Genomic DNA, 26,952 nt, shown 5'->3' with positions numbered 1-26,952 from the left:
AATTAGTTTAAATACAATGTGTTCTAGCACTAACAGTGCTTTATTTATTTCTTTTAAATATTATTTAGCCTATACTATTATCCTTACCTTGATTCTTAAGTTGAACTTGCATTTTGTGCAGCGCCTGTCAGTCAGAAAGAAAATTTCCAGTGACATCTGCGAGCAGTGAACACACTGACTTTTGCTTGTTTGGGACTCCATACGTACTTTTCTGCTCCCTTACCTAAACCAGTGAGCATCTGAATTCTTAATATCATCTTAAGAATTAAAAAAGACTGCTCAATATTTATGAAAGACTGCAGGATTTGAAACAGTACAATCCAAATCATTGATAACAGTTTTGTAAATAACTGAGAAGAGGCAAATATCTGTGATAGGAACAGGGAAAAGCAGATGAGTTAGAACTAGACAAAAATCGGTTTGAGAGAGATCAAATTTAAATGTGTCTGTAAGGCTAACATTCAGACACACAAAGCAAACTTCGCAAAATATCGGATGTGTTAAGAGGGTATCTGTGTCTGAGTTGGGCCCAGAATGACTGATGAGTCCATGACTCATGTTGTCATCTTGTCATAGACATCTGCTCTGTTCTGCAGGGTTTCACCTATAGGAAATGAGTTGCTTGCAGGAAGATGTCATCTGTTTTGCTGTGTTTTTCTTGCCATGGAGAAGGGAAGGCAATAGTCATTAATAGTCTTGGAAGGCTATTGTAGATTCTGAGTACTATATAACTGTAGTATAAAAATTGTTATTTCTATTGCCACCAGTAAAACTGCCCCTGTATACTGCAGGCAGGTAAGAATTGTGCTTTCACAACTGAGTGCAACACCTGAGCTAAACTAAGAGTCTTCAATAGTGTAATAAGAACTGCTGACTTCAAGATGCAGAGACCAGCCTGAGGTGTAAAGAATCATGGAATCATTTAGGTTGGAAAAGACCTTTAAGATCATTGAGTCCAACTGTAAACTCAGCACTGTGAAGTCCACCACTAAACTATGTCCCTAAGCACCACATCCACACATCTTTTAAAAACCTCTTGGGATGTTGACTCAACCACCTCCCTGGACAGCCTGTTTCAATGCTTGACCACTCTTTCAGTAAAGAAATTTTTCCTAATATCCAATTGAAACTTTCCCTGGCATAACTTGAGGCTGTTTCCTCTCATCCTGTCACTTGTTACTTGGGAAAAGAGACCAACACCCACCTTGCTACAACCTCTTTTCAGGTAGTTGTAGAGAACGATATGGTCTCCCCTCAGTCTCCTCTTCTCCAGACTAAACAACCCCAGCTCCCTCAGCCACTCGTCATAAGACTTGTGCTCCAGACCCTCCACCAGCTTTGTTGCTCTTCTCTGGACATGCTCCAGCATCTCAGTGTCTTTCTTGTAGTCGGGGGCCCAAAACTGAACACAGTATTCAAGGTGTGGCCTCACCGGCACTGAGTACAGGCTGGCCGCACTGTTCCTGATACAAGCCAGGATGCTGTTGGCCTTCTTGGCCACCTGGCCACACTACTGGCTCATATTCAGCCAGCTGTCGACCAACACCCCCGGGTCCTTTTCTGACAGGCAGCTTTCCAGCCACTCTTCCCTAAGCCTGTAGTGTTACATGGGGTTGTTGTGACCCAAGTGCAGGATCCAGCACTTAGCCTTGTTGAACCTCATACAGTTCACCTCGACCCATTGATCCAGCCTGTCCAGATCCTTCTGCAGAGTCTTCCTACCCTCAAGCAGATCAACACTCCTGCCCAGCTTGGTGTCACCTGCAAACTTATTGAGAGTGCAATCTCCTCGTCCAGATCGTTGATAAAGATATTAAATGGAACTGACCCCAGTACTGAGCCCTGGGGAACACCACTTGTGACTGGCTATCAACTGGATTTAACTCCATTCATCACAAGTCTTTGGGCCCAGCCATCCAGCCAGTTTTTTACCCAGTGAAGAGTACCTCCATCCAAGCCATGAGCAGCCAGTTTCACCAGGAGAATGCTGTGGGAAAAGGTGTCAAAGACTTTACTAAAGTCTAGGTAGACAACATCCACAGCTTTTCCCTCATCGACTAAGTGGGTCACCTTATCATAGAAGGAGATCAGGTTAGTCAAGTAGGACCTGCCTTTCATAAACGCATGCTGACTGGGCAACTGCTCTCAAGAAGGCATGCTTAAGAGTAGCTACCCAGGAGCAGCTAGCAGTGCTGCTGACGGAGATTCCCAGTTCTTAAGTCCAGTCTTCAATGTCATCCCTAGCACCACTGAATTAGTAGGCATTAAGCTGTTTCTCACAGCCTGAGGCCTGGTTCAACTACAGGGAAGTCTTCTCACCATTAAGTTGTTGATGCTACAGAATCTTTCTCCTATCCTCTCCTTATGCAGAGGTAGTGCTCCTAAGTTGAGTGCCTAAAGTTTTTGTGTCTAGACAAGCCAGATGTATTTCTGATTTTAAGAGGAAGCTAAGTGAAAACTTGCCCATTGTTGGTGGACATTGGCTGCAAAGTTTCATCTCTTGCCTCTTTATTGTGTATTCTAGGGAACTGTGAAAGTCTGCACAGTGGATCTTTTTATTAAAAAAAAAAAAGAGGGAAAAAGAATTCAAAATAATTAAAATGAGAAAATAATAAAGAAGGGGAAAAAAAAACCTGGTAGGTAATATTTAGGTTAGTAGAAAAATGCTTCTTTGGGAAAGTAGCCAAATTACTAACTCTAAAAGGGTAGGAATAAAAACTTTTTGTTACCATGAAAAATTCATGAGTGAGTAGGAGGTCAGAACTACAGTGACTTGTAATTCAGCTCAGTTTGTCTTAAACCTGGATATGAACTTCTGAACTTTATTTTCCACTACCTTTCTAGTTCGGGATATTGTTAAGAAATTATTAATCATGAAATATATCAGTTTCCTTCTGAGTTATATGGGATATTGGTGACTCAGCCATACTGTTCAGAGATTTGAAAAACTTGCTGCTTTCAGTTGTCATTTATAGTGCTTTATACCTACATACTTCTGTTTGCAATTTAGGTTCTTCTGTATGTATTGTTTCAGGGTTTAAAAAATATTATTTTCTTATTTACAGTCCTTTGAACATGGATAGACATTTTTCTCTGTTAAATTCTAAGCAAGATAAAATTACATTGCAGTAAAAAGCTAAGTCAATTAATAAAATAAAGATTTTGGACACAAAATCTTTGTTTATTTTCTGCATAAACTCTGGGTTTTTTTGTTTAACTCAATTTTTGTAGGCAACTATGCTACCACTTGACTACTGCTTCTGGATGTTTTGCAGGAGAAAAAAAAATGGGCACATGCTGAAGTTTCAAAGCATAATCCATGTGTAGTAAATAAAAGTTTTTATATTTTTTCCAACAAAAATGAAATCTTATTTTCTTTACTGGGTACCTTTCCCAGGAAAATAGTGTGTAAACTGAATAGGCCATGAAAGTTCACTGACAGAATTGCATGAAGGTGTTACAATTTCCCTAAAAGCCTACTTAGACACCAGTTGTTTCATACATTATTAGTAAACCTCACAGATGTTACTATATGTGCTTGCATTCATATCATCATTGGCTATGATCTTGTCTCGTAAATTAAGTACGGTTGGGTCTTGCCAGTTCTTGGATAGGAGACCTCCAAGGAAAACCCAGATGGTGCAGGCATTGATAGTGATTCACTAGGAAGACCACCTACTGTGTTAGTACTCATTTTTTTTGTCTGGATTGAGAGCATTGTGTTTCCTTTTTTTCATTCTCCCTTCATTCTATGTCTATCCACCCACTGTATGAAATATTCACTGATAACTAACAACTAAAAGCAATTTTTATCTTCATCAGCATTTCCTCTAAGCTTTTGTAAAACACTCAGAACTCAAAAAGCATGACTGCAACAGAAATTGGGAATTCCCTCAGCTGGCAATTTGTAATTTGGTCCTTATCTTGTTATTTCCTTTTGAGACATAGAATAGATAAAATGTAAAAATGTAATCTGTTTTGCATCATTTTATTGACAAATGTCATCCTGTCTTGTGTCTCTAATCCCCTCTATGGGCTAGAATACCTGGTTCCACCATACTTCTTTGATGGAGCAGGGCAGGGTGCAGGCATTAAACAGCGCTGCCTAAAAACTTTGGGCCAGGCGCTCTGTGGCAAGTGAAACACTATTTACTGTGCGTTATCTCAGCAGCCTGTATATTCTCCTTATCACCCCTCAAGCGTTCAATTACAATTACAATGCATCATGGCAATTCTTGGGTTTGTTTTTGGTTTTTTTTTCCTCCTCTGTTTCCTCCAAAGTTCTTTATAAAAAATGAAATTATTCACTGAACAAGACATTCATGACAAAAAAGGGTTTTAAATTAAAAAACTGGATGAAAAGCAGTTAAAGTAGAAACAAAGTGTAATCAGTCCTAAAACTATTCTGCTTACATGAAACTTCTCATTAGACAAGTTGTATGTTTCAGAGCAGAAAATAAAGATAATTTTACACGGTGTGTTTGTTGACTATTGACTTTCACCCTAGACAGGACTGTGGCTTAAGGAGCAGCAGATATCCTCGTAGGCAAATATAGGCTTTCTCACACCTAAAATTTGAATGATATAACTGCCAATTTTGTATGGAGATTGAAAGATTATATCTGTTTTCTAATGTTTAGCACCTCCTAGAATTTTAGTGCGGAAAGAGATTTTCAAAATGTAGAAGCTTTCACAGCTTTAGAAAAAAAAAGTCTTTGACGTTGACAATTGGCCAATGTATTCATATTATAAAAATTGGATTTTTTTTCACAGAGGATGTGAAAGACACTTTACCTTTTACTCTTGGAGCCCAGTTGTTGTCATTGTGATGTGTCAGAGAGTGTACAGTGGAGTAAAAGTTTACATACAGTTGCAAATATTCAGTCTATATTGCGTTCACTGAATTTGATCTTAATTCTTCATAAACACAAAATAGTTCTCAAGTCAAATAGTATTTTAAGGGAAATTCACAAGGAAATTACATGTTCGGAAGACACCAGCAAGAAATGACAACTAAGTATAGAATAACTGTAGACTCACAATGTGAAAGTCACTACTATCCTAAGATTTCTCATTGACTGGGGGAGATGAAAGAGGAGATAGAAGAGAATAATTAAGGAATTTTACTCATAGTTTCTAAAAGTTAGAGAAAGAGGTGCTGAAAATATATTTTGATCTTTATGCAGGGTGACATGAAAACTTTTCTGTTTGGAATTGACCTGTAGGATGGTATCATCTTGAGACTGTCCCACACAACATCTTTGTCTCTAAACCGGTGAGACACAGATTTGACAGATGGACCACTCAGTGGAAAAGGAATTGGGTGGATGGTCGCACTCAAAGAGTTGCAGTCAATGGCTTGATGTCTAAGTGGAGATCAGTGATGAGTGGTGTTGCTCAGGAGTTGGTATTGGTACCAGTGCTATTTAACATCTTTGTTGGCAACATGGACAGTGGGATTGAGTGCACTCTCAGCAAGTTTGCTGATATCACCAAGCTGTATGGTGTGGTCAACACATTGGAGGGAAGCGATGCCATCCAGAAGGACCTTGACAGGGTGGAGAGGTGGGCCTGTGTGAATCTCATGAAGTTCAACAAGGCCAAGTGCAAGGTCCTGCACGTGGGTTGGAACAATCCCCAAACATAAATACAGACTGGGCAAAGAGTGGATTGCGAGCAGCCCTGAGGGGAGGGACTTGGGAGTGCTGGTGGATGAGAAGGTCAACATGAGTTGGCAATGTGCTCTTGCAGCCCAGAAAGCCAACTGCATCCTGGGCCACAGCAAAATGAGCGTGGCCAGCAGGTTGAGGGAGGTGATTCTCCCCCTCTACTCTGCCCTGGTGAGACCCCACCTGGAGTACTACATCCAGCTCTGGAGCCCCCAACATAAGAAGGACTCGGATCAGTTGCAGCAAGTCCAGAGGAGGGCCACGAAGATAAGAGGGCTGGAGCACCTCTCCTATGAGGACAGACTGAGAGAGTTGGGGCAGTTCAGCCTGGAGAAGAGAAGACTCTGGGGAGACCTTATAGCTGCTTTTCAATACTTCAATGGGGATTATAATAAAGATGGGGACAGACTTTTTAACAGGGCCTGTAGTGATAGGACAAGGGATAATATTTTTAAACTAAAAAATTATTTACTGTGAGGGTGGTGAGCCACTGGAACAGGTTGCCCAGAGAGTTGGTAGATGCCCCATCCCTGGAAGTGTTCAAGGCCAGACTGGATGGAGCTTTGAGAAACCTGCTTTAGTGGAAGGTGTCCCTGCCCATGGAAGGGGGTTGCAAGTAGGTGATCTTTAACATCCCTTCCAATCCAAACCATTCCATGAGTCTATGATCTTTAGGTTCCAAGAATTCATGTTGTTCAAAACTACCCTGGGTTCCTGGAAAGTTAAATGGGAAATCTCATTTATTTTGTTCTTGTTTCAGTTTTAGTAACTATCATGCCAGGGATGTTAAGAATATTCTTATTATAAAAACTGTTAACAACACTAAACTTGAATAAATGAAACTCTGTATTTTCACTATATGCCCTCTGAAAATGTATCTGTCTGAATACCAAGCTAGACTTGAGACAAGGTCTGGTTTTGATGGAGACAATAGAGTAGAGTGCGCTTAGGAATTACATAGGATTTCTGCTCACCATCAAGAAGAGTGGTCACAGCCATTGTGCTCAGACATGACTACTGTCTGTCTTCCACTACAACATTGTAGGACGCCAGAGGTAGCTCAGAGTAAGGGAGAGGACTCAGATGAATGAACAGAGCAGCATGACAAAGCAGCAAGATGAAGGAATGAAGCCTTACGGGAAAGGAAGGGTTGTTTTTTTTTTTTGTGAGGGGATTCTTTCTTCCAGGGTCTTGAATGGCTCTTGAGTTCCTGGGTGTCACCATTTCTTCTCTGACAGCAAAGGAAACCCTAACACAAATCCTCCTGTGGCCGTTAGCAACTCCATTAACTCCCAGTGGCTGAAGTTTGCAAAGGATCTCAGCGTTCCAACACTGTTGTTAATCATGAGGTTGGTAATATGATACCAACAGATTTTTAAATTATTTTCTGCTTTGCGTTTTTGAGGGAAAATAACATATACACAAACAACATAAAATAATATTTTTGTGATTCTGAACTTTTCAAATTTTGATTCTACCAGAAGTGAAGCTTCAGATAATTTATAGTAATATCTGCTCATTTCAAAGATTTCCTTTGGTGACAGGGGAGGAAAAGGTACTTTGATGCCTCTGCATGACTTTGCTTCCCTATTTTCAGAATGAAATGCTTTGATATTTCTTGTCATCTTGTTTCTTATTTTGAATTAAGTACAATATTAAAAAATACAAACACTTCTAAAAGTTGAAATCAAAACAAACAGATCAGCTTCAGAGAGCTTTTTTTTTTAATAGATTTGTGGGGCACGTTCAACATTTCTTAACTGCAGAATTTCCTATGGAACACAAAGAGATAACCTGGATTCTTTTGGCATCTGTAATTATAAAAGGCTTTGCTTACATGTTTAGCTACTATATCAGCAGGAGAAAATTTCAGCGTACAGAGTGAACTCATTAAGGAGTGAATCAGGATTTCGTAGCAACAGGAGTCATTCTTGCTTGTTGCAGAGGCAAGGAGGTGTGCTGAACAAGTCAGGAATGGCAGAAGGTAGAAAGACCATCTTACATGTACAGCAGCACCATGGTGTCCTGATGATCTGGGTTCTCTTCCTACCTGTGCATGCTGGGAAGTGGTGTCAGGTGACTCTATTAAAACTGGCTTGTCAAACGCAGTCAGAAGCTGTGTGCTGTTCAATTTCTGTGAGACTATGGGGGACTAAGCAACAGGACTACTCAACACTCACAATTGTAGTTAAACTCGATGGAGAACCACAATTTTAAAAGCTACAGAATACTTGTCGTGATAGACTTTTTAAAAAAAAATCATTCCCACATGTGTGAAATTGGTCTGCCAGCTCTAGCTATGTCTGTATCTCCATTACATCTGAATAAAAACGTGGATGGTGATTTCTCCTGAACTTATAAGGGTATTGTCACAATTTGTAGCTGACTGAAATGCTATACAAATTAATGCCATTGTGAAATCTGAGCGAATCAACATAGATTCTTTCTTCAGAGTAATACTGAGCTGTGTACCAAAATGTGCCATGAAGTCACACCTTGAATTACATAGATAAACTGGAATATTCACTAGACGCTTGCTAAGAATAGCCCCTATTAAACAAAGACTCTAAGAAAATACAGCATGGGATCGCCTAGTGCAAGACAGTAAATGTCATGTATTTATTTATGGGGACTGAATTAACATTGCTTAGGTAGCAATATTAGAAATTGTGTATTTTTACTGCTTTGCTATGAAACTTCAGTGTGATTACACTGTAAGGATGTATTTAAGTGCGTGTACGTAATATGTTGAATAGGATGTTTCAGAAAAAAAAATAATTGTGGTTGGTACAAAGCTTTACTTGTATTTATTAGAAGCTGAATTTAACTGGAGTAAACTCTGTTTCTTCTATGTTGCATGTTTTTCCCTTTTCACTGCTAGTGGATTTCCTTTTCTACTTCAGCCTTATCATCAAACTATGAGGGTATTTAAGGACTGTTGAAGACAGTGTCCAAATGAAGAGGTCTTACGCCACAATCCTAGTAAATCTGGAGTAATTAACTTATAATTATACTTACAGTCTGCTCAACTGTAAACTAAATATACAGCTCAAAACCAAGCTCTTCTAAAACTTCGGCGTTTTATTCCAGATTTGTTAAGGCTTCTACCTCTGGGAGATTTTAAAAAATCATTGCCGAGTCAGCAGAGGGGTTGGCGTACTCGAAAAACACACTGATGTAATAGGAACTAGGATGTATTAAAAGTTTGGGTGGGAGGGTATAAGTAGACAGACTGTATACAGTCTTCCCCAGATTATCTCTTCCTCTATTTGGGATTCTTGGTGAGATGACCTCTCTACTCTTACCAGAAACAGGTCCATATGACGGCCAGAATTTTCAAAATTGATTAAAGACTCTGAATATTGTCAGATTCTGAGTGTTCAACATGAAACATTGTTAAAGTTGCCTAATATTCAGAAAGTGCTCAACATTTCTTTTATGAAAATCTGTTTCCTTTGAGCCAGGCCCAAAAAATTATTGGTTACCTCAGAACATATAGATCAGTCTCCTGACTGGAGAGACAGTCCCAAAAAAAAGCAGCTGGACCAAACTGCTATTACTTCTGTAGCTTACCATGAACATCAGAACTTGGCAGGATTTCACTACCTTTAGTTTCTTCTACCAGTGATGCATAACAGTGATTAAATAAGTCTCTCCTCCTTTGGACTATGGCCACAGTTTAAACTGCTCAGAGGCAACTGAGTTAGATCAGGTCCAAGCTCGACCCCCTTTCCCAACCCAGTCCTCCCTCCTGGCCTCTGTGGTTTCCTCTTTGCAAAAAGCACCTCTCCATATTGTATTTGTTAGCTGCTTCTGAATTCATATGCAATATGATGTGAAGTAGCAGATTCCCTGGCCCACAGGTTACAACCTATTTTACAACCTTAAAAGGTAAATTATTGATAGATTTCTGGTGCTCCAAAAATAAGTGGAATATTTACAGAGGAAGATCTGGACATGATCTTTGCTTGAGTTTATTATTCTGCCTGTTGCTCCCCCATGCTTCCCATGCCTCTAGACAGACTCAGTTTTATATCCATCCCAGATATACTGCCATCCCCAAGCTTCTGGTGATAGCTGTTATCAGTCACCCTGACGTGCTACACAGGAAAATTGTTTTGCATTTTTTGGTGGAGATGATAGAAAAAAAAAGTTATTGGCATAGGTAGTTTGGAAGACAGAACAGCTTTCTTACCCAGTGAGATATTATTGTGTTCCAGAAGCATCTGAAGGGAGTCAAACCTAGTCCACACATATGTTCTATTTCACAGAGTTTGTAGAGGCCAAAATTCAGGGCCAGCTGCTCCTAAGTCTTTGGCATGTGCTTCTCTTTAACCACATTGAGCATTGCCTGGGTGTATGTGCTTGCAGTTATTGCCTCAGCTTCAGAGCCATATATATATATGTTAGGCTCTCAGTATCTTTTTTTTTTTTTAAAAAAAAAGAGAAAATACGTCATTTGGCGTTAAGTCTAGAGAAGTGATTTTGCCGTCTTTTGGTTTATTGAAGTGCAGTAGTACCAGAAAATATAATGTGACAACAACTGCTTGACTTTTGTGTCTATATGGGATAGACTTTAATATTGTTTTAAAACTTAGACGATATAGGAAATGAAGCCTCAAAACTCATGTATTCTTGTTGCATGTAAACTGGTACTTTTTTGTCACACATGAGGACAGACATTAAAAACAACTTTATAAAGTATTTATGAGGTTTTGATTTACCACAATTATTTTCTCTGGCTTTTAGAGTCTCTGAATAGTATCTTAATGCTAGATCATATTTTCTGACAACAGAACACCAGATACACTGTAATGATTTGGCATTCAGCCTTTTGGAATGAAGGCCAAAACTGGCTAAATAAATCTTTTCCAATAGCAAGGAGAAATGATTGCATTGTAAACTCTGGATAAATCTGTGATATTACAGAAAGCAACTGTTTTGCAATAAATTGACTTGAAAAAAAAACTATGGAAAAAATTTCCCACACTGGAAAGATGCCAATATGGCATTATGCTACCAGAGTCTTCTATACTGTTGCAACTGAACATTTAATAATGTGACAGAAAGGTTTTTTTCTTTATTATTGTGAAAGGTTGGGTAAGAATCCCAGAAGAGGGTAGTATTTAATAGAAATGTTAACTTTATTAATAACACATAAGACACATTGGGATTCCTAGTAGTCAATTCTGCACTTGGTTAAGAAAAGGCAGGTGGTCTGTGAAATAGCTTGGGCTCCTGATATGCAAGATTTCTGTCATGAGAGGCAAAGCTCTGAGTTGCTTTGTATTCAACTGGAAACAGTGGAGTAAAATATTAATCCACATGCATTTATTCCTAGTGGTGTACGACCGTAGGTCTTAGAGGCAACACGAGAGATCAGGGCTGTTGTGCTAAACACTCTGCAAGTGTGTAGACAGACATCATCCTCACCCAGAAGAGCTTGTAATTGAAAATACAGATGCCTCAGCCCAGGTGGGAGGGGAAGCAGATGTTTAAGAGAAGCAACCTATGGCAGCCACAAAACTGCCAGTGGCAGCAGTGGAAGGAGAAACAGTCCTGGACGCCGAGCTGCATGGTGTGAGCTGTGACTTTCAGTCCACGGGAGGGTGGGTTTGTTTGTTTTCCCTTCTGATTTTCGTGCACGGAAAGACTGTATGAAAGCGCACAGCCGCACATGGACACGACTGTGCAGCCGTATGGGTCCCTCCAGCAACTTTGTGTGTGTGTTGGACAGGAGAAACAAGAGGGCCCCGTGGTGCTCCTCAGGTCAGGGCCTGGGAGCGGAGGGGCGCGTGCCCTCTGTGACCCCCTGCTGTAGCTCTTCTTGAGAAACTTCCCCAGTTTTGCTTTAAAAAGGGCCAGAACCAGCTGAACAAATGTATGGCTATTTGGTGTAGTGTTTCCGTGTGGTTCAGGTTAATAGTTCAGTTACAGTGCAAAGACTAAATCCATGTTGTCCAGATAGGATAGCCTCTACCTCAAAAGAAATAATAATAGTAGTAGTAGTAGTAGGAGGAGTAGTAATAATAATAATAATACCTATCAAATTATAGTTTAAAAAGCATCCAGGCAATATTTGTCAGCCAAAATTGAGAGGAAAGGACAAAGAGGGATGCAGAAGGCCATGCTGAAGTGCAATGAAAGTTCTGACTGCTCATAAAGCCCTGCGAGGGCAGATTGTAGCTCCTCGGGCTTTCTTAACGACCCTCTGCATTCCATTTGCAGCTACTGCAAGCGGCTACAACCAAAATCAGACTGAAACGACGCCTTGCTCAGGGTTCCCCCTCCTTCGGGCTGTGTCCCTCGGCCGTGCTGCTCCGGGCCGCCCCGCAGCCGGCAGAGGGCAGGGCTGGGCGCCGGCCCTGGCCCCGGCCTCCGCTGCGGCCCCGGTCCCGGGCTCTGCTCCCGGCCTGGGCCCCGGCCTCCGCTGCTGCTGCGGCCCCGGCCCCGCTGAAACGGACAAATCACCGTCCCCGGGAGCAGGCGGCAGCGGGGAATCTTGCGGCGGGTGGCTAGGAAGGGCTGCAGCATGTACAGGGAGAGGAGCCTTGGAATAGATCCAGAGCTAAAATCTTTGAGTCTTAGCAGCTGAAAGATGTCCAATGCTGGCCTCAGGCTGGGAAACGTCTGGCACGTTACCGAGGAGTGTGTCAGGACATGACTGGCATCGTGGCACTCTGGGGACCACGCAGAAAACCTTACGACTACAGCTGTAACTTGGCCACTTCCTGAGTTACCGCCTTCGGTTTCCAGCCTCACAATCCATCTGAAATGTAGCCATGTCCCAGCATGATGCACTTAGCGCATCTGATGGTTTAATTATTATCCTCCCTTCCAGACATGTAGAATTAGAGTTTCACCTGCTCATGTGGCACCCACATGTGCTGTCCTGAACATCAGCGTGTGAGCAGCTTGGGGTCTGGTATCTTCTTCTCCTCCCTTCACTCGTCCTCTTTGTTCAAACTGTGGCTTCTGTACGCTCCCCAAGGTACCTAAATATAAATATATTAACAAAATACTTGTGCAACTTGTGTGATGCCTAGTGAAATCTTTGTTAACCACTTTGAAAGTGAAAAGTGCCTTCCAAATAAGAATAGTTACAAAGAATCCTTGTGCAATAGCTAAACACTTTCCAGGGAAAGTAAATACAGAATTTGAGTTTTATTTTTTTTAAAGGCTTGCCATCATTTAAAGCCACCTGGACTTAATTAAATGCTATCACAATGGCTATTCAATGAATGTAGGTCAAGTATTGCTCAATAAACACAACAACACAGGTGTTCTCTCAGAACTGTCAGAAAATAAAAAATATTATTATTCTGAAAAATACCCACTCCAAGTGTCTTTATGAAATAATACATCCCATTTCTTTATACTATGGCATTTTTTAAAAGTTATTAGGTGTTTAACTGCATTTCTAGTGTAAAAAAGTTGATTTGAAAGAGGCTTCAAGAAAGAGGCGGAGGCAGGAAGATGTAGGCAGAGAAAAGATTTGAGAAAAGCTGTCAGTAAACTTATGTCCAGGAAATGAATGCAGGTAAGAAGAAAAGGAAAATCCCTAGTGGGAAACATAGATAGACTTCCAGGAATCAGGTACTTGCTGTGTGTATCAATTAGGTTAATTGCTCCTGGTCCAAACCAAAGTACACTGAACAAGAATCAGTGATATATTTTTGGTTCCTGTTTCAGTCCATTTGCATTGTTTGGGGACTTTATTAAGTGTTTTTGTCACAGAGGCTAGTTTCCTCCACCAGTCTTGTCCTCTAGCAGGCTGGCAGCACAGCAAAGCATGTATGACAGTATTGCTTGTGTTCTTGAAGAAAAGGTAGGATTCGGCCTCTGTTTGATGCTTTGGCTCTGGGTTCATGCTATAATTCAGACATTCAAGGTAAGGGGGCCAGAGGGCAGATAAGCTTTTTTTCCCAGCAGCTGTTAATAGAGTTTGCAATGCATGCTTAAGATACTACCTGACCAGAGGCAGAGTGATTCAATAAACTGTGAGCTGTCTTAGGACTTTTCATCCTTTCCTGTCTCTGCCGTTGCTCTCCTGCTGAATGACCTTTTTCAGCCTAATGCCTCAGTTTCTTCAGCTGTAACATGGATGTAGTAAGCATTGCAGAAGCAATCAGTAAAGTGTTTTTCTTTCTAGAGAAAAAAACATGATGTATAATAACTGGGCATTATTTATTTTTATCTGTGATGTTTTAGAAGAGAAGGCAGGTTTTGTGTGGTCCCATTGTCTCCTCCCTCATCCTTGCAATACTGTAAGGATGGTGTTAGCGTATTTTTTATATTTTCTGCTTGGTTGTTTCAATCAGTTCAGAATAAATGACTATCCATGTGATTTTGGACTAATTTTGAATGCTTCTTGCTTAACATTCTCTCAAAGAAGCTGAGCATATATGTGATATGAAGTGAAGTCCCTGTCAGGGCAGAGGAACCTGGCGGTTATAGAGCACCAAAACTAGAGGTAGGGAATAGGTGAGAAATCTTAAGAGTCACTGTTTGGGAGATTGTAGCTATTCAGAAGAAGGAGGTGTTTAAACAGCACTCCAAAACTTAAGTGTGCAACATCACACAGATACTTATTTTAGAAAAACGGATCTTAAACTTAGTAGATTGCCCTCTATTTTCATATTAATAGTGTATTCAACATTTTCAAGTGATAGCATGTCAAGAACATCACAAACATCCAGCCACTGTCTAATTGTGCTGACTAGTAATTTTTAATCTGCTAATAAGCAGTGAATTGGTTAACAGTGTTGGTACTTAAGTGTGCATGTTTATGCTTCAAAGCTGACACTCCGGTAAGATGAATGGGGGAAGTTAGCTTCACTTGATGCTATTGTTTTAGCTGGTAAGGATGAGGACTCAACAAGATGAAAGTATGTTGGTTTACATTGTCAAGGCTATCTTCACAACCAGAAGCTAGAAACTTCCTTTATTATGAGAAAACAAACACATAAATTCTGGGAAATAGAATAAAACCCTCCATTAATCTGCATGAAAGCCTTAAATCATTCAGATTCATAGATTTGCTACCTATGTTAATTTATTTCTTCTGCATTTTGAGTACAAGTTTGTCATGATCAGACAACATCTTTGCTTGCATCCATTGGTGGGCTAAGAAATGAGAGTAATAAAACCAGATACAGCAGACCTGTTTTCTTCAAAATATACCTTTTGGGAAATGTCAAAGAAGCAGAAAGAAATGCTAACAGAATGCTACCCTGTTCTATTGAAATCTGCTCAGAAAAATAAATGAGGTTCTGTTCTTGGCTCCCTTTGTCTTGTTGAACAATACAGGATAACTCATTTGATCTAACATTACAGCAGCTTCCCAACTGGAAAACAAGAATGAATGAGTTATGCATCTTTCTAAAAATGCTGAGAAATGCAGAAGAAAAATTACTATGTAATCCCTAAGCACCAAATTGGGTGACCTTTATTCATATTGAAATAACGAGGACTATTTACAGAGTAACCTACTGTTCACCGTGAGCAAGGATGACAGAATCCAGCCTGGTTTTGTCTTGGCCCAAAGAATGCTTCTGAACTGCTGTTTTCATTAGGTTTTACAGTTATGTTTTCATAAGATTAAAGGGATCTGAAAATGAAGAAAATTGCAGGTTAGAGAATGATGCTGTATGTTTGAAGATATGCACGCTCTAACTTAATCATTAGACTATATCTCCGAATACCAGTATCTCATCTGTAATATTACTGCTGGGATTTTCAGAAAAATAGCATGTAATGTCAACTCTGTACTTAAACTGTAACCAACAAACCCTGGGGAGCTATCAAGTTATCAGTCTTTAGTACTGAAAACATAACACCAGTTTAAGTATAGCTACTCAAAATGGGTCAAGTTACAGCTGGGTTATGTTTTATTGAACTAAAATTACTAAGGTATTTTCAGCCAAACAGGCAAATTCATAAATGTAGATATTTGTAACCAAGTTCCTGATTATATAAGCTCATTTTTATTTAACCCTGTGAAAATTGCTTAGGTGTCCACACATGTAGACATGCAAAACCACCTATGAACACCGAAGGTCTCAATTCTTTGTTGCACAGAACCTCAAGCTGAAATGGAAACGCCAGCAGTTCAGCATTTGAAATCTGGATCAGATGCTAAGGTTTAGGATGTTTGGGTTTGGAGGTTGAACTTTCTGTACTTTAGAGATAGGTGTTACGTAGTTTGATTTGAGCTGGAGTATATGACAATTGGTATGAAATAAGACAAAATCTTTCCTTTCAAAAATGAAAAGCTTGTGTGTCAGATGTCTCCATAAATGTTCTCTCTTTCTAAAGGAAAAATAATACATTAGAGATCACAATATAAGAGGTGTATCTGAGCAAATAACTTCTGAAGCAGCAGTAGAGGAAGTATGTTTGGTGGCCTGGGTAAAACAGATAATGTTTGTCCTGTGGACGCTTTAAATGTGTAAAGATAAATTTGCTTGTCAGATCAGCTACTAGAAACTGATAATTTGAAGACACATGGCAAGCAGGTTTTCACATTTGCATTCACCATTTTTTCTGTGATTCTGTAAAGATTATGTCTCTGTTTTCTCTCCAATTCCACTGGTGAATCTCCAAGAGATAGTATGAGTTTGGCCCCAAGTGATTATGTCTTTTTTTTCAAAGCATATAAATTATTTATGAGACATTAATTCAGGGAGACTCTCATCCCAGTTCACTGTTGATTTTGGAAGGAATAAGATATGCTCTTCAGCCTATTTAGCAAGGTTGTCACATATGTATCTATACGGACTCTTCAACACGTGTTTCTGTTAAATTAAAGATCCAGACTACAAACTCTAAGCTTGCTTTTTGTGACACTCACTGAAAAGTCAAAGAATCCACAGATGCCTAAATGAATTGCAGTGCTCCTAATACAAGCCTGTAGAATATATTAATCCAGTTTTTCGTATCTTCATACAGAAGGAAAGAAAATAAAAACAAATCCTTGGTATGTTTTGCTTTATGCATGTGTAGGCAATGTGTAATTTTGAAATTAAGAACTTCAGAACTTCTGAAGTGGAACGGAGATACAAGTGTCCCTTCTAAATTGTACTTTCCAAAATGCAAATAACAAAAGAACACTAGATCCAGTTTTGTGATGTTTCTGCACTTAGTGTTATGATGGATACAGATCCATTTAGTGCTTTTGCTTTTAAAACAGAGGTACTTATATACTTTTCTCAGCATACTTTCCTGATCATCGCATAATTTTGTGCATATGTACATAATATCTATCTATATTAGAAAACTGTTATATCAGTTTTCCTAGTGGAAAATTGAGGCACAGAGAGACAAAGGGACTTTTTCCAGATCACAGAGGAAATGGGTCAGAGCAGGCTAAATGATCTTGCATTTTGGGTTAACTTCTGAATTACTATAAATCTTTCCTTAGAGCAAATCAGTGCAAGAAATTAATTAAAATGTTAAATGTTTGTTTGAAAATCAAACAAAATATTATTGATTTAATTTGGTGAGTAAAAAGAAAACCCAACAACCCGGAATATTTATACTGTTAGCCTTATTGTGGTGTGTATTTGGGGGAAGGGAAGAGTGAGAGTGTTATTTTTTTCCCATCAGAAATAGCTATGTGGTTTGCCAATATCTGCCTTGGCAATACTTTACTAGTAATGTATATATTTCGCCTGATTTCCCAAGGCTGAGAAAAACTGTGAGCAAAATTAAGTGGCAGGAAATATTTAAACATGAAAATGTGAAATATAATTCAGAGTTGATAAATTCAGTGTCAAAAGACACACTACTTTGCAACACTTAAAAGGTATCTTCAGCCTAAAAATGTACCATTGATTGAGAAAAAAAATGAAGGCAGCAATAAAAAATCACAAAACTAAACCCAAGAGTAATAGCAGCGAGTTTAAAACTGGCTCTAGGGAAATACGGACAGTTGATACAGGAAGCTGAGAGTATCTTTGAAAAACTCTGTAGAGGATGGAGGAAAACAAGAAACAATACTCTAGTATATAGAGAAAAAGCAAGATCTTAGTTTACTTGTTTAAATCCAGTACTCAGCAAGGGTCATAAAAACATGGATCATGATGTGCAAAAGGCAGATGTGCTCACATTCATCTGTTTTTCTAGAAAAAGACAGGAAGATCTATTTCTACCTGGAAGCTAATGAAAAGTATTTTCTGTCCCAGCACTAGCTAGAAACAATGCTGAACAAATACAATTACATCCTTTTTCCAAATTGGCAGGATCTGTTAAGAGCCTTGATGCAAGCTAAGGTGGTTTATTTCAGTGTACTAATCATCTTTTAATTACAGAATGCTGGGGAAATTGCAGAAGGCTTAATTAATGCTGAGATTTTCAATTAAAAATCTGTCAGAAATCATACAAAAGACTGTCTAAAATAGAAGTAGTAAAGAAATAAGTATAGATTTCAAATAGTCATGCAGCAGAAAATATTTCTAGTGTGGTTCTGTGAGGATCTGTTCTTTCTCCAATGTCATTCAATATCTACAGCAAAGTCTGGAAAATGTGAGATTGTCAATAACAAAATTTACAGGTGACAAAATCATTTGACAAACAATTAATGATAATGAAAGGGGAATGAGCTAATCTGGAGTGTTCATTATGATAGATTCATTAAAACAAGACAATTTTGCATGGCCAAACCTGAGGCTCAAGGACAAAGGATTTACATGACACTTATTTTTTGTGATCTGAATCCTCCAGAATAAGTACTCTAGAAAATACTTAAATAATAATTTTAAAGTAAGCTACCAGAATGATGCTATGATTAAAATGTCAGATGCAGTCCTGAGGGAGGGCGATACTCCCGCTGTGTATGGCATTAGTGAGAGCATTCCTGGAATACTCTGTCCAGTTCTAACATTTATCCTTTGCAAAGGACATTGACAAACTGGAATGGGCTCAGAAGAAAACTGCAAGAAAGGTACAACTTCTGGGAAATATGCCTTATGCTGAGACAGTGAAGAAGCTCAATTTGCTCAAGGTTAGAAAGACACTTTATCACAATCTGTAAGACTTTCCATGGAAAATATATTCTTGACCAGTTCTGTTTAGTTATCTAATAAAGTCTTTAAAATTAATTGTTAATTCTTATTGTTGTTACTTTATCATTATTCACTTAATACTAAAGATGGAACTACTGGAAATTTAATTTCATCAATTCTGAGCTGGAAACAGAGCACAAATATTAAGTGATAACAATTAATGTTTGGAACAAATTCTGACATAGTAATGTGCTGGATTTTCCATCTGTTGCTGTTCTTAAATTGAGCTGAAACATATCTCTCAGAAAGACACCCAGTCTAGAAGAGATATTATGGCTGATGCAGAAATTGCTAGGTCCTCTTCTCTAATTTATATAGCAGGTCAAGTCAGAAGACGAAAGGTATCTCCTGGCTGTAAAATCAGTCAGGAAAAAGTAACTAAGATACAGTGTGGTAAAAAAGACATCACCTATGAACTCCAAATACCACTATCACAATAAAAAATACATTGGAAAGGGAAAATTATGTTAAATGACAGAAGAAAGGATAACTTTTTTAAAGCATAGCTGACAACTAAAAGACTATATTTCTAATACTGAGCCTTCATCTAACTTCCTTACTTTGTCCAGTTCAAGTAATTTTTGCTAGGTACAGTTTTGTCTAATTTACTTTGTCATTTCTACTGATGAATTAAGTTTACAGCATGCAAATCAAACACAGTGACCATTGCAAAAAATACTGGATTTGATATACAGTTGTTGTATGCACCAACGAGGCATGGAGAATTTTCCTTTAGCTATTCTAAAAAGAGCTGGAGTGCAGATGGGTCTGACTGAAAAAAAGTATACAAATATATCACATGTGTGTTTATGGTCTTCTGTCCTCCTTAAATCAGGTTCTCCACTGGCACTTCATTCTACTCCATTGTTAAATGACTGTATTTATGGCTACAATATTTTGCAAGGAAAGGCTAAAGGCATTAAGACTTTGGGGTTCTTTTGTTTGTTTTTTTCCCTAAGATAAGGGTTAAGGTCTGTGATGAGAAAGTGCTATATAGCTGCAATGACACATTATAGAGTGCACCCTCAGCAAGTTCGCCGACGACACCAAGTTGTGTGGTGCCGTCGACACGCTGGAAGGGAGGGAAGCCATCCAGAGGGACCTTGACAGGCTGGAGAGGTGGGCCTGTGCCAACCTCATGAAATTCAACCAGGCCAAGTGCAAGGTCCTGCACCTGGGTCATGGCAATCCCAGGCACAAATACAGGCTGGGCAGAGAATGGATTGAGAGCAGCCCTGAGGAGAAGGACTTGGGAGTGCTGGTGGATGAGAAGCTTAACATGAGCAGGCAATGCACCCTTGCGGCCCAGAAGGCCAACCGCATCCTGGGCTGCATCAAGAGAAGCGTGGCCAGCAGGTCAAGGGAGGTGATTCTCCCCTTCTACTCTGCCCTGGTGAGACCCCACCTGGAGTCCTGTGTCCAGTTCTGGAGCCCCCAACACAAGAAGGACATGGACCAGCTGGAGAAGGTCCAGAGGAGGGCCACGAAGATGATAAGAGGGCTGGAGCACCTTTCCTATGAGGACAGGCTGAGAGAGTTGGGGCTGTTCAGCCTGGAGAAGAGGAGGCTCCAGGGAGACCTGATAGCGGTCTTCCAGTACCTCAAGGGGGCCTACAAGAAAGATGGGGAAAGGCTGTTTAGTAGGGCCTGTTGCAATAGGACGAGGGGTAATGGTTTTAAAATAGAGGGGGGTAGATTTAGATTAGAAATTAGGAAAAAAATTTTTATGATGCGAGTTATAGAACACTGGAACAGGTTGCCCAGAAAGGTGGTGGAAGCCCCATCTCTGGAAACGTTCAAGGCTAGGCTGGATGAGGCTCTGAGCAACCTGATCTAGTCAGGGATGTCCCTGCTCCTTGCAGGGGGGTTGGACTAGATGACCTTTGAAGGTCCCTTCCAACCCTAACCATTCTATGATTCTATGATTCTATGATTCATGTAACAAACAGAAGTCCTCTAGCATCATAGAGTAATCTTTGGGAAGTCCCAGAGATGCAAATGCGCATTGTATTTTGTGTTCTATACATATGGGCCAAAATGCAACTCTGTTGGCTCAAGTCTGTATATAATGTTACCTAATCTAATGCACTGATCTTTCATTTTCACTGTAACAGGCAGACTTCTCTAGTGACCAAAAATATATATGTTTTTATGCTCTGCTTCATTTTGAGAATAGGCCCCTTTTTATGTTCCAAGCTTTCTTATTAAAAGATGTATGTCCTTCTTGGGCTGGTTACCAAAATGACTTCTTAACAGTCTTAGTTACAGATGCTTTACAACTTCAACAGAAAGATAGTGTTAAAATGGAAAGCTTCTTCAAATAGGCAACCACTTCGCAATTCTCTACTGAGAGCTTTTATTATTTACATCACTTGGTCTTTTCTCTGCTTCCTCTCATGCTTCTTCTGCCAGTGCTTGGTATTTGTTAAACTTTATCCTCTATTTAGAATATTTCTTGAGCTTGGAAACTTCCAGGGAGTGGGGGGGGGAAAGGCTTTGTGTGAACTTTGATAAATTACTTTATTAACAGTGAAAATTTTGTAATTTCAGTTCTAAATTCAGGGAACATGTGATTTTGTTTGTTTATTTGTTTGTTTACTTCTTCTGTTTTTACATCCCAGTAAATTATTCTGCACAGGTTTTGCTTATTTCTGAAGAGATTTGGCATCATAGAGAAAGTCTTTAAGGATTTAATCTATATCATTGTATTGGGTTTGCGTGGCAAGGTTTAGGTAGCTGGGGGGCTATAGCGGTGGCTTCTTTGAGAAGCTGGTAGAAGCGTCCCCTATGTCCAATAGAGCCAATGCCAGCTGGCTCCAAGACGGACCTGTCGCTTGGCCAAGGCCAAGCCCATCGGCGACTGTGGTAGTGCCTGTGGGAAAACATAGTTAAGAAGAGGAAAAAGGCAGCAGTGGAGAGAGGAGTGAGAATGTGTGAGAAGAACAACTCTGTAGACACTGAGGTCAGTGAAGAAGGCGGAGGAGCTCCAGGAGCTGGAGCAGAGATTCCCCTGCAGCCTGTGGTGATGACCATGGTGAGGCAGGCTGTTCCCCTGCAGCCCATGGAGGCCCATGGAGGAGCGGAGATCCACCTGCAGCCCGTGGAGGACCCCATGCTGGGGCAGGTGGATGCCTAAAGGAGGCTGTGGCCTGGTGGAAAGCCTGTGCTGGAGCAGGCTCCTGGCAGGCCCTGTGGCTCTGTAGAGAGGAGCCCGCGCTAAGGCAGGTTTGCTGGCAGGGATTGTGACTGCGTGGGGGACTCGCGCTGGAGCAGTCTGTTCCTGAATGACTGCAATTAGTGAATGATCTCTCCCTGTCCTTGTCTCGACTCATGAGCCTTTTGTTGTATTTTCTCTCCCATCTCCAGTTGATGAAGGGATCTTTGGTGGGCACCTGGCGTCCAGCCAAGGGTCAACCCTCTGCTATCATTAGAAAATACTCGGTGGAGGGGGAACATCTGGAAATAAGCTATATGACCCATTTTAGCATACTTTGCAACACGAAAGCTTGTATATTATTTCAGTGGCCCCTGGAGCTGCTGTTCTGGACAGTTTTGCTCAGCCTGGATCTCAAAACAACTCATGTCTTCTATCCCTTGCTCCCTGAAAATAAATTCATAACATTCAAGATGTGAGGGAGGATTGTGAGCATACTAATGTATAGATCACTTTTGGTTAAAGAATACTTTGCCCAGTACAGCCTGTATTCTTCTATTTCAAGGCTTCTGTCTCCCAGCGCAGCCATGAAGAAATTGCTTCCTTGTCTCACCAGGAGAGTCATAATGGCAAGTACCTTGCTCTTTACTTACTGCTCTGTGGTGTATTCAAGGCATCTGTATTGAATCATTGATTTGTGCAGCAGTTTGCGCATGGCTTAGTGAATGAAGCAGTGAGCTAATGAATGAACATTCCTACTTAAAACAGACATATATATCTTTCAAGTTGTATTCCTCCATCTCGATGGCATACCTCAGCCCATTGGCTCTGTCCAAAGTAAATCCATAACATGTCATAGCTGGACAGACCTCTGATGAGATTCTTTTCAACAAGTTAGCATACTGTTAAGTCATTATTTTCAAGGTCTCTAACACAGAAGTCCCTTGTTGAACAACTTTGCTTTATTTGGCCCACTGTGTGAAGGCACGTTTGAATGAGGTTTTTAATTCCCAATTCATGAATATTATTCCAACACAAATGTAAATCTTTGTAAGCATTGGACTACTACTGTTCATTCTAATAACATGGAAGATAATACTGTGCCCATTCTTAATAACTTAATTAAAATAATTGCTGGAACAACTTTATATAGCAATATATAGGTCTTTTTTTTTCTGATAAATTTGTGTGGTTAGAATAAGTCATAGGGAGGGATTTTTACTGACTTGTCAATGGTGGTGAGTCTTAAAGCAATAACTTTAGTAACAAGACACTATATTCATTCCCAGTTGGACAGAGTCTTGAAGAGGACAGAGCAGAGCAGTGGTGTAAGCTGCTGGCGGGCTTGTCTAGGCATCTCCTGGCTCCACACTGGAGAGGAAACCAAGGAGAGAGTGTTGGTTGGCTCCCTGAGCCTCCTGGTTGAATCTAACCTGTCATATTTTTAAAACACCCAAGCAACTGCAGGTGTCTTTTGGAGGAAGTAATTGCTTTTAGCATTCTTTTCCTGTTACTTTCTGACCATCTCAGTACTTTCTTAAGGTGTTGCCCTTTGTAACAGGAATGGGAACTGTACGCAGGCCTAAAGAAAATTAACAGTGACTCAGAAAATGAAAATTATCTGGAAAAAAACCACATTCCTCAGGAATACAGTATCATGGAGACTTGATTATTTCTTCTTGTGGAAGGGGCCAAGGTGTTTTATGATACCATACAGTTGTAGCTGAGATTGGCCTGTAGCCCAATCAATGAGGCATTCCTTTCTGGTGTATTTCTGTATTGGACTTATGCTGAAATGCCCACAGGAGATTTGGGTAACTCTCTACAAATGCTTTTGCAGGTAGTGAGTGTTAATATAATTTAAAAAATCTGTTGTTTTCCCACCCCTCTCTTACTCTTCACCTCTCTTTGTGAAAAAGGTAAATCATTCAGAGGTTGCTTTCAGCAAATACCAGTTTGCTGAATTTACAGGAAGGGCTGCAGTTCCTCTATGCACATGATGCTTTCTAACACATCGCAGGCATCTTAACTAAAAACCACTAAAAACACACATGAAAACAAGCAAATTCCTTTCCTCACAAAATAGCCGCACAGGAAAATGCTATGCAGCTAAGTATGCTAAATACAACTCTGCTGGTACCTTGTGTACCAAATTATGCTCACTGAATTATGGATATCCTTTTTGAAAATGAGAGCATAAGACTCCTTCTTTCTTCTACCAGCACAAGTTGAAAAAAACAGACATATTTAGCCTTCAGCTGCCTAAGGAAATGTCACTTACCAATGTTTAGAATGATAGATTGCGTCCTTTAGATGTACCACTCTCTCTCCTTCCTCTCCAAGGAGATTCATTCTCAGTTTTTTACCCTTAAAACCTAAAAGAATCATAACAGAAGCTGCTCACTTAATTCATCACTTCTACTTTCTCCATTTTACGAGCATTTACGTAGCATAAAATGTGGTGCTTGTGGCACTCTGCCCTTTGCCCACATGTGAGCTTAGGAGCAGCTACGCTGGTCAAACAAGCAGAACTGCTTTTTAAAAAAATTTAAAAAAACAAACCCTGTTTCAACTGCTCTTAGAAATATCTATATTAAAACAAGTTTGTATATAAAATTACTTCTGAGGTGTTGTTACAAATTTTGGATTATCAGCATTCAAAGATAAATGAGACCAAGAAAAATGAGAACGCTAAAACAACAACTTCCTATAATCTGTGATTAAAAGGGCTGGAATATTCAAAATTATTCAGAAACCTACATAAATGGTGTCAGGAATCATGTTATGGCCAAGATCAAGTGGATAGCTGTGAAGACAGCCCAAGCCTGACTGGATCCTAGCCATGGTAATAAAACTTGTGACAGAGGTACCTCCTGTGGAGCTGGTGCTCTCCAGTGCGCTACCCCAAAGTGGGGCTCGTTACTCTGGGGTGCAGCACCATCCCCGGGACATTACTTGCTGTGTGTGTTTAGAAGGTGAGCCTTTTGAGGCTGTCGGTCCTACAGCACTGTTATCTCCACTTCGGCCTCAGCTATGCTCTGTGTGGACCAGACTCAGTATGTATGTATACTCTTTTTTTGCTATATTTTATGGGTACTCTCATAACAGAAATATGTCTGAGACATTTGAGTTGCCCTGGGCGTGCAGCATTATGGAAATGAGCTAACACTGCTTCTGGATTTGAAGTGGCCGTACAAGCAGTACATCAGTGTTCACCTGTAAAATGCCTGATCTAATTACTCCTCCAGATCCAAACATGTCAATCCTGGTCTGACTGTGTCCATGGCAAAGACAATACTTGCCTGCAGATAGTGATGTGCTGTTAAGGACTCTCTGCACATTCATAAAGAGCCAGTCAGGAACTTCCATTCATTATTTTGTACAGAGAAGAGGAAAACCAACCCTACCTTAACTCTTTATTGCTCTTTCATTTTTTTTTTTTATCCTGGTGTTACATCTTCAGTCAAGTTTCCTGAACATTCTGTGGTCTGTACTGAGTGTAACAGTGTGAGCCAGAAACAGTAAGCTCCTGAGGCTAGGCACTGCCCTGGGAGGAATGGTACTGGATCCTACCAGAGATCATACAGGTCAGTAACACACTGCTGAAAACAAACAGTCACAGGTAGATGTTAAAGGAAAAGTGAAGGAAAAAGCCAAACGAGCAGGCACATGTTTGACATTTCCCCAAACTACACTATATCTCCAACAGTTTGTGGTTCAGGAACTTTTAAATTCAAAGTGTTGTCTCATGTTCAATAGTCATTGGTTATTGCCTTGAGTTCAGCTGGTGACCTTGAAAAACGTACAGCATCCACAACTTCTGTTGCTCCATTTGTTTGAAAGAACTTTCTCTGATCATTTTGGAGCTGGTACCTTCTACCTTCATTTGATTCCCACTAGTTCCTAAATTGGAGGAGAAAAAGTTATTCCGTATTTACCCTTTTCATACCACTCATGATTTCACAGACCTCTATCATATTGCCTTTTTCTTCAGGGACCTCCTTCTAATTTGAAAATTAACAATTTAATTCTGTCTTGTCCTTTTAGGATGTGAAGACATTCTCTCTTATCACAAGGTTGTTTAGGTTTTTAAAGAGGTTTTAGTGAAGGATCTCGTCAAAAACAAGTAAGCTTTATCTTTACCCTTATGCTCGTTTAAGGAACTCCCTAGGTCATTTCTTGTCTGCCAGTACAAAGGCATTTTTAAGAGGAGGGACTGAAGAGGGCTAAAACAAGTTTAGCTCCTGTTAACATGATGAAAAGGGAATCAAACACGCTTCTCGCCTGGCATGAATGGCAGCCCTGATTCTGTGTAAGAGTGTGGGTCCTCCTTCAGTTTTATGAATCATACCCCTTGTTTCTTCAGCTTCTTTTTACATATCCATGAAAATAAACTATTTTGCATCAATGGAATGCTGTGTACATTGCATCACGTCAGGCAAGAGAAAACAAAAAAAAACCCCTGTATTTTGATTTTACTAGAATAAATGGTTTTTTTCAGGTTTTTTTTTTTCTGGTTTGTCTTGAAAAAATAAATTCTCTATTTGCACAGCATAACTGCTTTCCAGGAAACAGATTATAGTATTTGATTCTGCTCTGAATATGTACTAAATTTTGACTTTTTTTTTCTTTAAACTAAATACGATGTCTCAGTTAATACATCTGTGAGATCAAAAATGCATAGTTCCAAAGCACTGGTTAGGAAATCTATCAGAAAAGCCCAGGTGTCTGAGGAACAGTTTGACAAGCAGAGAGACAAAAGGAACACAGGGAAAGGAACAATGTCAGAGAAGTGTGAAGACAAAGGGTCTGGAGGCAAGGTTCGTGCTCAGTGTCGTAGGGGGAATAGAAACTCCACCGGTGTCAACTTTCTCTCTGTAATGCTTCTCTGTCTCAGTTCATGCTAAATAGATTGGCATGTACTGCTGACAGCTTATTATTTTACAACCCGTGTGCTTTTTAATATATTGAGATAATAGTACAGTTCAATCCCTTAGCTAGATTATCGATAGGATGTAATGACAATCCACGTATTTATAGATTTGGTTTATGGTAGTGTAATAGT

The 26,952-nt window shown here is 39.9% G+C and overlaps 1 long non-coding RNA gene across 2 annotated transcripts in view; it reads right to left on the bottom strand.

Annotated features, from left to right (window-relative positions):
- Positions 1-26,952, bottom strand: part of LOC147601613 (uncharacterized) — a 50,260-nt gene that overhangs the window by 5,284 nt on the left and 18,024 nt on the right. The window contains exons 3-5 of one of the 2 annotated variants that reach the window (XR_015257909.1): positions 24,169-24,262; positions 15,162-15,279; positions 12,533-12,664 (exon numbers count right to left, since the gene is read on the bottom strand). This is a non-coding gene — a long non-coding RNA (uncharacterized LOC147601613). The remainder of the gene's footprint in view (positions 1-12,532; positions 12,665-15,161; positions 15,280-24,168; positions 24,263-26,952) is intronic. The other variant, XR_015257908.1, reaches the window with a different exon arrangement.

The sequence above is a fragment of the Chlamydotis macqueenii genome, chromosome 2, assembly GCF_036417535.1.
Source record: "Chlamydotis macqueenii isolate bChlMac1 chromosome 2, bChlMac1.mat, whole genome shotgun sequence".
NCBI lineage: Eukaryota > Metazoa > Chordata > Aves > Otidiformes > Otididae > Chlamydotis > Chlamydotis macqueenii.
Note: the sequence above shows the minus strand (reverse complement) of the source record. Positions and strands in the feature narration are given on the sequence as shown.